Raw genomic sequence first — 10,896 nt, forward strand, 5'->3', positions numbered from 1 at the left:
AAGACTAATGATATTGGTCATGTTCTCATGTGAATGCTGGACATTTAATTACTTCTTTTGGAGAAGTATTTGTTCAAGACTTTTGTCCATATTTCAATTGGTTTGTATCATCTTGTCTTTTTGTTGTCAAGTTGTAAGGGCTGTTTTGATATTCTTGATGGTGTTATTGGAGTAAGCTCCAAGTCATGGTGACATGATAAACAGCAGAACAAAACCTTGCCCAGTCCACACCATCTTCATGATTGTTGGTATTCCTCAGTCCATTGTATTGAGCATGTTGTCAATTCATTTCAGCAGCACTTTGTTGGCCCTCCACTTTATCAAACAAATGGTTCTTTGGTAACTATTGGCCTTTTTGATGATATGTCCAAAGCAAGTGACCCAGTCTCATCATCCTCTAGCTAATGAACATCTGGTTGTGTTTCTTCTAGCACTGATTGTTCTTTTGGTAGTCTATGAAATATTCAGGATTTTGTTTTTTGCCAACATCACAATTCAAGTGCACCAATTCTGTCTTTTTCCACTGTCCAGCTTTCACATGAAAATGAGGCAATTTATGTGTCTCAGTTACATCCTAGGTCAGATATGGCTTAGTCATCAAAGTTGGATCCTGGCTTTATAAGACTTTAAAGATTCACCCAATACACTACGTGTTTGATTTCTTGACTACTGTTGCCATGGACATTGATTATTGATTTAAATAGAATTAAATACTTGGGAACTTCCATTTATTTCCCCATTTATCATGATGTTGTTTATCAGTCCAGTTGTGAGAATTTTCATTCACTTCATATTCAGGTATAAGTCGTGTTGAAGGTTGTAGTCTTTAACCTTTACCAGTAAGCACTTTAATTTGTCTTCATTTTCTACAAGCAAGATTGTATCATCTGTGTATTGTAGGTTGCTAATGAGTCTTCCAACACAGTAGGAGGAGCTTTACTTAACAATTTCAAATTTTACTACAAAGCAGTAATAATCAGTGGCACAAAGACAGCTATGTAGCTCAATGGAGTCCAGAATAAGCCAAACATCTTTGATGAATTTATTTTCAACAATATTACCAAGAGTAGCCAATGGAGAAACAACAGTAATTTCAACAAATGGTGCCCGGACACTTGGATAGTCCAATGAAAAGCATAACATTAGGTTCTTATCTTACACAATATGAAAACTGTACTCAAAATGCATCAAAATCTCAGTGCAAAAACTAAATTTATACAAGTCTTATATAAAAAAGATAGGGATAAATTTTCATGACCTTGAATGTGACTAAGAATACTTAGATATAACACCAAAAACAGGAGCAACAATAACAACAACATAACAAAAGCAGAAATATTGGATTCCATCAAAAACAAAACAAAAAAACTGTTCCACTTCAAAGAATAGCATCAAGAAAGTGAAAAGGCAGCCCTCAGAATGGGAGAACATACTTATAAATCAGACATCTGATTAGAGACTTTTATTAACAATATTAAAAACATTTAAAATTCCACAACAGAAAGACAAAATAACTCTATTTAAAAATGGCAAAAGGGTCTGAGTAGGTATTTCTCCAAGAAAGATATAAAAATGACCAATAAATACAGAAAAAGATGCTTGACATCATTATTCATCAGAAAAATGCAAACCAAACCATAATCAGATGCAGCTTCAAATGTACTTTGTTATTGCTAGGTGCCATCGAATCAGTACCGACCTTATGCACAACAGAACAAAACACTGCCAGATCTTGTGCCAGCCTCACTATTGTTGCCACACTTGAGCCTATTGATGCTGCCACTTTGCCTATCCATCTCGCTGGGGGTCTTCCTCTTTATTTCTGTCTCTCCACCTTACCAAACATGATATCCTTCTCCAGGGACTGGTCCCTCCTGACTATATGTCCGAAGTATGAGAGACGAAGTTTGGCCATCCTGGCTTCCAAGGAGCACTCTGGCTGCTCTTCTTCCAACTAGATCTGTTTGTTCTTTAAGCAGTCCATGATACTTTTAGTATTCTCTTCCAACCCCATAATGCAAATGCATCAATTCTTCTATGGTCTTCCTTATTCACTGTCCACCTTTCACATGCATATGAGGTCATTGAAAATACAATGGCTTGGGTCAGACACACCTTAATCCTCAAATTGACTTCTTTGCTCCTCAACACTTAAAGACATATTGTGTAACAGATTTGCCTAATGTAATACATCATTTGATTTCTTGACTGCTATTTCCATGAGTGTTGATGGTTGATGTCAGCAAAATGAAGCCTTAGGCAACCTCAATCCTTTCTTCCTTCCTCCATTTATATGAATGTTGTTTATTGGTTCAGTGATGAGGATTTCTGTTTTCTTTGCATTGAGATGCAACCCATAATGAAGTTTGTCATCTTTGATCTTCATCAGTAGGTATTGTAAGTTCTCTTTCCTTTCAACAAGTAAGGTTGTATTATCTGCATATCGTTATTGAGTACATATTGTTAATGAGTCTTCCTCCAATCCTGGTGCCACATTTTCTTCATATAATCAGCATCTCCACTTATTAGGCTAATAATATCGAAATTATTAGACTGTTGTTGTTGTTGTTATGTGCCGTGGAGTCGGTTTCGATTCACAGCGACCCTGTGCAGAGGCTATAAATCTTTACAGTAGCAGAAAGCCTCTTCTTTCTGCCGCAGAACAGCTGGTAGTTTCGAACTGCTGACCCTAAGGTTAACAGCCTGATTAATAACCACTACGCTACCAGAGCGCCTTAAAAAAATTATTAGACTAACTTTCATTAATCCTCAGTGTATCTTTCACTGACTTCTGTTTTACCCTCTCCCCTGTCTTCTCCTTTTAATATTAACTATTTTTGTTGAGTATTTAGTTGAAGGATTAGTAATATATAAACATTAATATCCTAGGCATTAGTGGGCTGAAATAGACTGGTATTGGCAAGTTTGAATCTGACAACCATATGGTTTGCTATGTCAGAAAGAGGAATGACATTGCATTCATCATCAAAAAGAACATGTCAAAATCTATTCTGGAAGTATCATGTTGTCTGTGATAAGACAATATTCATATACCTAAAAGGTAGACAAGTTAATACCACTATCATTCAAATTTAAGCACCAACCACTAAAGCCAGTGATCATGAAATTGAAGAATTCTGTCAGCATAGACCAAAAGGCAGTTGTTCAAACAAAATAAGGGGACAATGAGTTGTTTAAAATGAAGGAAGGTGTGCATCAGTGTTGTATTTTTTTTCACCATACTTATTGAGTCTGTGTGCTGAGCACATAATCTTAGAAGTTGAATTATATGAAGAAGAATGTGGCATCAGGATTGGAGGAAGACTTATTAACAACCTGTGATATGCAGATGACACAACCTTGCTTGCTGAATATGAAGAGGACTTAAAATACTTACTGATAAAGATCAAAGAGCACAGCCTTCAGTATGGGTTGCACCTCAGTGTAAAGGAAACAAAAGCCTCATCACTGGATGAATAAACAGTATCCATATTAATGGAGGGAGTCTTGGTATGGTGCTGTGGGCTAACACGTCAGACTGCAAAGTTGTTTGAACTGCAATGTCAGTGGTTCAAGACCACCAGCTGCTCCTTGGAAACCTTATATAAGGTTGCTATGGGTCGGAATCGGCTTGACACTTGATGGCACTTAACAACAACAACAGCATGGAGAATAGATTGCAGTTATCAAAGACTTCATTTTGCTCAGATCAACCATCAACACTAATGGAAGCAACAATCAAGAAATCAAACGATGTATTATATTAGGCAAATCTGTTGCACAATACCTCTTTAAAGTGTTGAAGAGCAAAGATGTCAGTTTGAGGACTAATGTGCACCTGACCCAAGCTATGGTATTTTCAATGACCTCATATGCATATGAAAGTTGCACAGTAAATAAGGAAGACTGTAGAAAAATTGATGCATTTGAGTTATGGTGTTGGAGGAGAATGTTAAAAGTACCATGGACTGCCAAAAGAACAAACCAATCTGTGTTGGAAGAAGGACAGCCTGAATGCTCCTTGGAAGCCAGGATGGCCAAACTTCGTCACTCATTCTTCAGAAATACTATCGGGAGGGACCAGGCCCTTGGTAAAGTGGAGGGTTGGAGAAAAAGAGGAAGATCTCCAAAGAGATGGATTTGCACAGTGGCAGCAGCAATGAGTACAATTATAGCAAGGATTATGAGGTTGGCCCAGGACCAGGCAGTGTTATGTTCTGTTGTGCATAGGGTCATAGTAAGTCTGTACTGACTCAGGGGCACCTAACAACAACAATCAACTTCTTCAGTCTGAAATTGATCAAACATGCCATCAAGATGTATTGATGATTATTGGTGATTGGAATGCAAAGGTTGGAAACAAAGAGGAAGGATCAGTAGTTGGAAAATATGGCCTTGGTGACATAAATGATGCTAGAGATGACATGATAGAATTTTGCAAGACCGGTGACTTATTCATTGCAAATAACTTTATAAACAACATAAAAGATAAGTCTACACATGGACCTCACCAGATGGGATATGCAGGAATCAAATTGACCACATCAGTAGGAACAGGTGGTGGAAATGCTCAATAGCACCAGCCAAAACATAGCCAGAAGCTGACTCTGAAGCACACCATCATTTGCTCATATTAAAGTTCAGGTGAAAACTGAAGAAAATTAAAACAAGTGCGTAAGAGCCCAAATATGAACTTGAACATAACTAAGATGAAGTTAGAGACTATCTCAAGAACAAATTTGATGTATTAGACACTTACTAACGAAGACCAAAAGAACTGTGGGATGACATCAAGACAAAATAGAGGAAAATAGCAAAAGGTCATTAAAAACACAGGAAAGAAAGAAAAAAACCAAAGTCGATGCCAGAAGAGACTCTGTAACTTGCTCTGCACTGTAGAGATGCTAAAGCCAATGGAAGAAATAAGGAAGCTAAAGACCTGAACAGAAAACTTCACATGACAGCTTGAGAAGACGAAGTCAAGCATTACAATGAACTCTGCAAAGACCTGGAATCAGAAAACCAAAAAGGAAGAACATGCTCAGCATTTCTCAAACTGAGGGAACTGAAGGAAAAATTCAGTCTTCACTTGCAGTATTGAAGGATTCTATGGACAAAATCTTGAATGATGCAGAAAGCATCAAAAGATGGAGGGAGAATACAGAGTCACTGTACCAGAAAAAAAGTGATCAATGTTCAGCCATTTCAAGAGGCAATATATGATTAAGAGTCAATGGTACTGAAGGAAGAAGTCCAAGATGCACTGATGTTGTTGTTGTTGTTGTTAAGTGCCGTGGAGTCGGTTCCGACTCATAGCAACCCTGTACAGGGTTTCCGAGGCTGTAAATCTTTACGGGAGCAGAACGCCTCATCTTTCTCCTGCGGAACTGCTGGTAGTTTCGAACTGCTGACCTTGCGGTTCACAGCCTGATTCGTAACCACTATGCTACCAGACACTTGCAAAGAACAAAAGTTTTTGGAACTGATGGAATACAAATTGCAATCTTCCAACAAACTGATGCGGCATTGGAGGCACTCATGAATCTATTCCAGGAGTCCTGGTGTGGCTCTGTGGGTTAATGCACTGGACTGTAAAGTTGGTTTGAGATGAAATATTGGTTCACCCACCGCTCCTTGGAAACCCTATACAGGGTCACTATGGGTCAGAACTGACTCAACGGTGGCACTCAACAACAACAACTCATCCAAGCCAAGAAATTTGTAAGACATCTACCTGGTGAACACACTGGAAAGACATCTATATTTGGTCCCATCCAGAAGAGAGGTGACCCAATGAAATGCGAAAATCATCGGACAATATAACATCATGATAAATGGAGAAAAGATTGAAGTCATCAGAGACTTCATTTAGCTTGGATCTACAATCAACACTCATAGAAGCAAACAGTCGCAAAATCAAATGGCATATTGTCCTAGGCAAATCTGCTGCACAAGACCTCTTTAAAGTGTTCTAGAGTAAAAGTATTTGTTTAAGGATTCAGGTACACCTGACCCAAGTGATGGTATTTTCAATAACTTCATATGCAAGTGAAAGTTGGACACTGTATAAAGAAGACCATAGAAGAATTGATGCATTTGAGTTATGGTGCTGAAGAATATTGAAAGTCCCATGGGCTGCCAATCTGTGTTATAAAAAGTTAAAAGCACAGATGGTGAGGCTCCGTCTTTCATACTTCGAGCATATTACCAGGAGGGTTCAGTCCCTAGAGAAGGACGTTATGTTTAGTAAAGTGGAGGGTCTGCAAAAAGGAGGAAGACTCCCCACATGATGGATTGTGGCAGCAGCAATGGTCTCCAGCATAACGACAATTGTGAGGATGGATGGTGATCAGTCAGAACTGACTTGACGGCCCCTAACAACAACAACAATCACTAATGCCAAAGATGGAGAAACTGAGGGTATTTACCAGCTTCTGCAGTATGAAATTGAAAAAAGCTGAGTCTGCATGCACTGATAATTACTGGTGATTGGAATGTAAAATTAGTAACCAAGAAGAAGTTTCAGTAGTTGGAAAAGATAACATTAGTTATAGAAATGAAGTTGGAGATTGAATGATAGAATTTTGCACGACTTATTCACTACAAATACTGTATTGTCAACTAGACACATGGAATACGCAGATCTTATTTTGTCCAGCCATCCACGAGGTCATGAAGCAGCACAGTCATCCACGAGGTCATGGAGCAGCCGACTATATCCATTGCCAAAGCAATCATTCTCACCACACTCAATGCCCGCTGCTCCATCCTGGCTGCTGCCAATCCTGCCTATGAGGGCGCTATAACCCTCGCCCGAGCTTGGAGCAGAGCATACAACTTCCTGCTGCACTTCTCTCCCGGTTCGACCTCCTCTGCCTGATCCAGGACCGGCCTGACCGAGATAATGATCTCCGGTTGGCCCAGCACATCACCTGTGTGCACCAACACAGTCGGCAGTCCCCAGCATAGTTTGAACCTTTGGACATGAAGCTTATGAGACGTTACATAGCTATGTGCCGTGAGAAGCACCCCACAGTGCCAGAGTCTCTGACTGACTATATCACAGCTGTCTATGTAGAGATGAGGCGAGAGGCTTGGGCTAGTAAGGATGCCACCTATACTTCAACCCGGACCCTGGCCATTCTGCGACTTTCTACAGCTTTGGCACAACTACGAATGGTAGACACTGTGGAGAAAGAGGATGTGAATGAAGCCATAAAGCTAATGGAGATGTCAAAAGACTCACTTCTAGGCGACAAGGGGCAAACAGCTAGGACCCAGAGACCAGCAGATGTGATCTTTGCTACTGTCCGTGAGTTGGTCTCAGGGGGCCAAAGTGTCCGGTTTTCCAAGGCAGAACAGCGTTACATATCCTGGGGCTTCACACCTGCGCAGTTCCAGGCGGCGCTCAATGAGTATGAGCAACTAAATGTCTGGCAGGTCAACACCGCCTGGACCCGCATCACGTTTGTCTAATTCCCTCTCTCTGGAGACACTGAGCTCTGGCCTGCACACCTCACTCACCGCCGCACTTAACCCATTTACTCCTTTTGCTAATACGGTGTTTGCAAATCAAACAGCGTGGATGGCTGTGCGTATAGGATCACCAGATGGAATACGCAGGATCTTATTTTGTCCCTATCCAATTGACTACATCTGTAGATGGTGGAAATGCTCAGTATCATCAGCCAAAAATAATGCTAGAGGCAGATTGGAACAGACCATCAATTGCTCAGACACAAGTTGAGGTTGAAGCTAAAGAAAATTAAAACAAGTTCAGAAGATCCAAAATATGACCCTGAGTATATATCCCATTTGAATTTTGAGACTATCTCAAGAACAATTTAACACACTGAATATTAATGACCAAAGGCCAAAAGAGTCATGGAATGACATCAAGAACATTATACATATAGAAAGCAAAACTTCATTAAAAAGGAAAAAAAGACCAAAATAAATATCAGAAGATGCTTTCTCTTCAATGTAGAATAACTAAAGAGAATGCAAGAAATGCTGAGCAAAAAATCCTGAATATAGTTCAAAGGGAAATTAGAAAAGGAAAAGTATTAAAATGAAATATTCAAAGACCTGGAGCTATAAAACTGAAAGGGAAGAATGCATTTGCCATTTCTCAAGCTAAAAGAATTGAAAAAAAAAATCTTCAAACCAGGAATTATAGTACTGAATATTTCTTGAGCAAAATATTTACAATACTGGAAGCTTCTAAATAAGATGGAAGGAATAGTCACTGTACCAAAAATAATTGTTCAATGATCCATTTTGAGTTAATTTTTGTGAAAAATATAAACTTTGTGCCTGTATTCTATCCCACGCTCCCTCTGACGTATTGTTCCCATTTTTCCAGCACTATTTGTTGAAAACGCCATCCTTTCTCCATTGGGTTGATTTTGCACTTTTGTCAAAGAACAATTGACTGTATTTGTGTTGTTCCATTCTGTTCCATTAATTTGATTGTCTATTCTTTTGGCAATATCATGCTGTCTGGGTTACTGTAGTTCTATTTTCTTTAAGTCTCGATGTTGGATAACTAAGTTAGTTTTAAGAATTTATTTCAATTCTATTTTTTGCTTATCTAATTGGCCATGAGATGAGTGAAAATATTCATTCCAAGAGAAATGACTACACTTCATCATCAAAACGTGGGGAGAGAGATTTATAAAGAGGAAATACTTTGAAAACAAAAGTTTTTGTTTTTGCTTTTTGATAAATTAGAGCAATTAGAATGATTTTTTCCTTCAACTTGATGAACTCAAAAATTTTAAATGATGCCTCAAAAGTTATTTTAAGTCTTTATCTCTTGGGTTAATTAATGACCTTCTCCCCAACACTAATTCATATAGCTAAAAGTCCAAGGAAGGTAGGCAAGGCATACTTGATACTTTTTTCACACTTAGTCATGTGACAGCAACTTAACCTAATGTGAAAATGCTCACCAAAATCAACTCAATTTAACTAGCCTAGTTAGCCTATAAAGTGGAGGCAGTGGTTCTGTGCATAAGACTGCAACCCACAAGATTAGCGGTTGCTCCACTGAGAAAGATGAGGTTTCCTGTTTCTCCAAAGATGCCCATCACCGGAAACCCTATACAGGATCACTAGGAGTCAGAACCGACTCAAAGGCACTTAGCAACAATAATAACCTATTAGAGGAGCCCTAGTGTTGCTGTGGAGTCCTGTGAGCTAATGAGTCAGACTGCAAAGTCATTTGAACTGCAAGGTCTGTGGTTCAAGCTCACCACCTGCTCCTTGGAAACCCTATACAGGGTCGCTATGGGTCAGAATGGACTCGAAGACACTTAACAACAACAACAGTAGAACTGTGGAGTCCTGTTGTGGTGCTATGGGTTAATGTGCTGGACTTCAAAGTCTGTTTGAACTGTAAGGTCGGTGGTTCAAGCTCACCAGCTGCTTCTCGGAAACCTATAGATGGGAACTGACTCAATGGCACTTAACAGCCCTTAACAACAACAAAGTGGTGCTGTGGATCAGCAGTTAGGCTGCTAACTACAAGGTCAGCAGTTCAAATCTACCAGCTACTCTGTGGGAGAAAGTTTTGTTTGCTGCCATAACATTTTGCAGTGTTGGAAACCCTACAAGGCAACCCTATTCTGTCTAGAGGGTCAGCATGAGTCAGAATGGACTCGATGGCAGCAAGTTTGAGTTGGGTCTGCATGTCAGTGCGCTCTCAGGGAACCTAGACTCTAATGACCTATTTGAGTTCAGCCAACTTTCCAATTAAAATTAAAACTCTGATTTTACTACTGTTTGCCCCCTTCCCCTCCCTGCCCCATGCATTAAATCAAAATGAATGTACTTCTGGGACAAATCTCTGGACTAGTTTTTGGCATTCCTTACTTAAGTGAATCTAGAGTTCTCAACTGTTTCCATTTTCCATTTAAGAAATATGCTGGGTTTTTCGTTGTTGTTGTTAAGTGCCATCAAGTCAGTTCTGATTCATGTCCACTTTGTATAGCATTTCTGAGGAGTGACTAGCGTGTTTGAACCACCAACCTTGCATTGTTGTTGTTGTTCCGACTCATAGACCCTGTACAAGGTTTCCGAGGCTGTAAATCTTTACAGGAGCAGAAAGCCTCATCATTCTCCCGCGGAACAGCTGGTAGTTTCAAACTGCTGACCTTGCGGCTCACAGCCCAATTCATAACCACTACGCTACCAGAGCTTCTTTGCATTAGCAGTTCAGTATTTATCCTACAGTACCACACAAAGACATAAGAAATAATATGTCAGGTTTATTATTTTCATTTGTTACATCTTTGTTTTTAATCTGTTCCCAACTTGGAAATATTTGGACGTTGGGACAGAGACAGGAATAATTGTTTTATTACCTGCTTTCACACAATGTTTGAGTAGGCTGAAGTATTAAACCTGTTGAATTTTTATGTTACGGCCTTTTCATACTGCTCGTGGCTCTTTTCCCACTTTAATAATCTTCTTGTTGTTAGGTGCCATCAAGTTGATACAGACTCATACTGACTCTATGCACAACTGAACAAAACACTGCCCACTCCTGCACCAATCTCAGTTGTTGCTGCATTTGAGTCCATTGATGCTGTTACTGTGCCAAGCCATCTCGCTGAAGGTCTTCCTCTTTTTCTCTGACCCTCCACTTTACCAAACATGATTTCCTTCTCCAGGGACTGGTCCCTCCTGATAATATGTCGGAAGCATGAGAGACGAAGTCTGGCCATCCTGGCCTCCAAGGAGCACTCTGGCTGCACTTCTTCCAGCACAGATCTAGTTATGCTCCCCAGAATAATATTTTCCAATGTGACCTTGTTCAATGCGTTGACTTCATTCTCCTCGCAGGCTACACTTCGACCTGGAAGCTCTCTCTAAATAGTCACCCACTCTTCC

The 10,896-nt window shown here is 39.7% G+C and overlaps 1 pseudogene; it reads left to right on the forward strand.

Moving 5' to 3' along the window:
- The window catches only part of LOC102824002, a 120,217-nt pseudogene extending 112,741 nt beyond the window's left edge, over positions 1-7,476 (forward strand).
- Positions 7,477-10,896: the final 3,420 nt, after the last annotated feature.

The sequence above is a fragment of the Chrysochloris asiatica genome, unplaced genomic scaffold, assembly GCF_000296735.1.
Source record: "Chrysochloris asiatica unplaced genomic scaffold, ChrAsi1.0 scaffold00144, whole genome shotgun sequence".
Classification (NCBI taxonomy): domain Eukaryota; kingdom Metazoa; phylum Chordata; class Mammalia; order Afrosoricida; family Chrysochloridae; genus Chrysochloris; species Chrysochloris asiatica.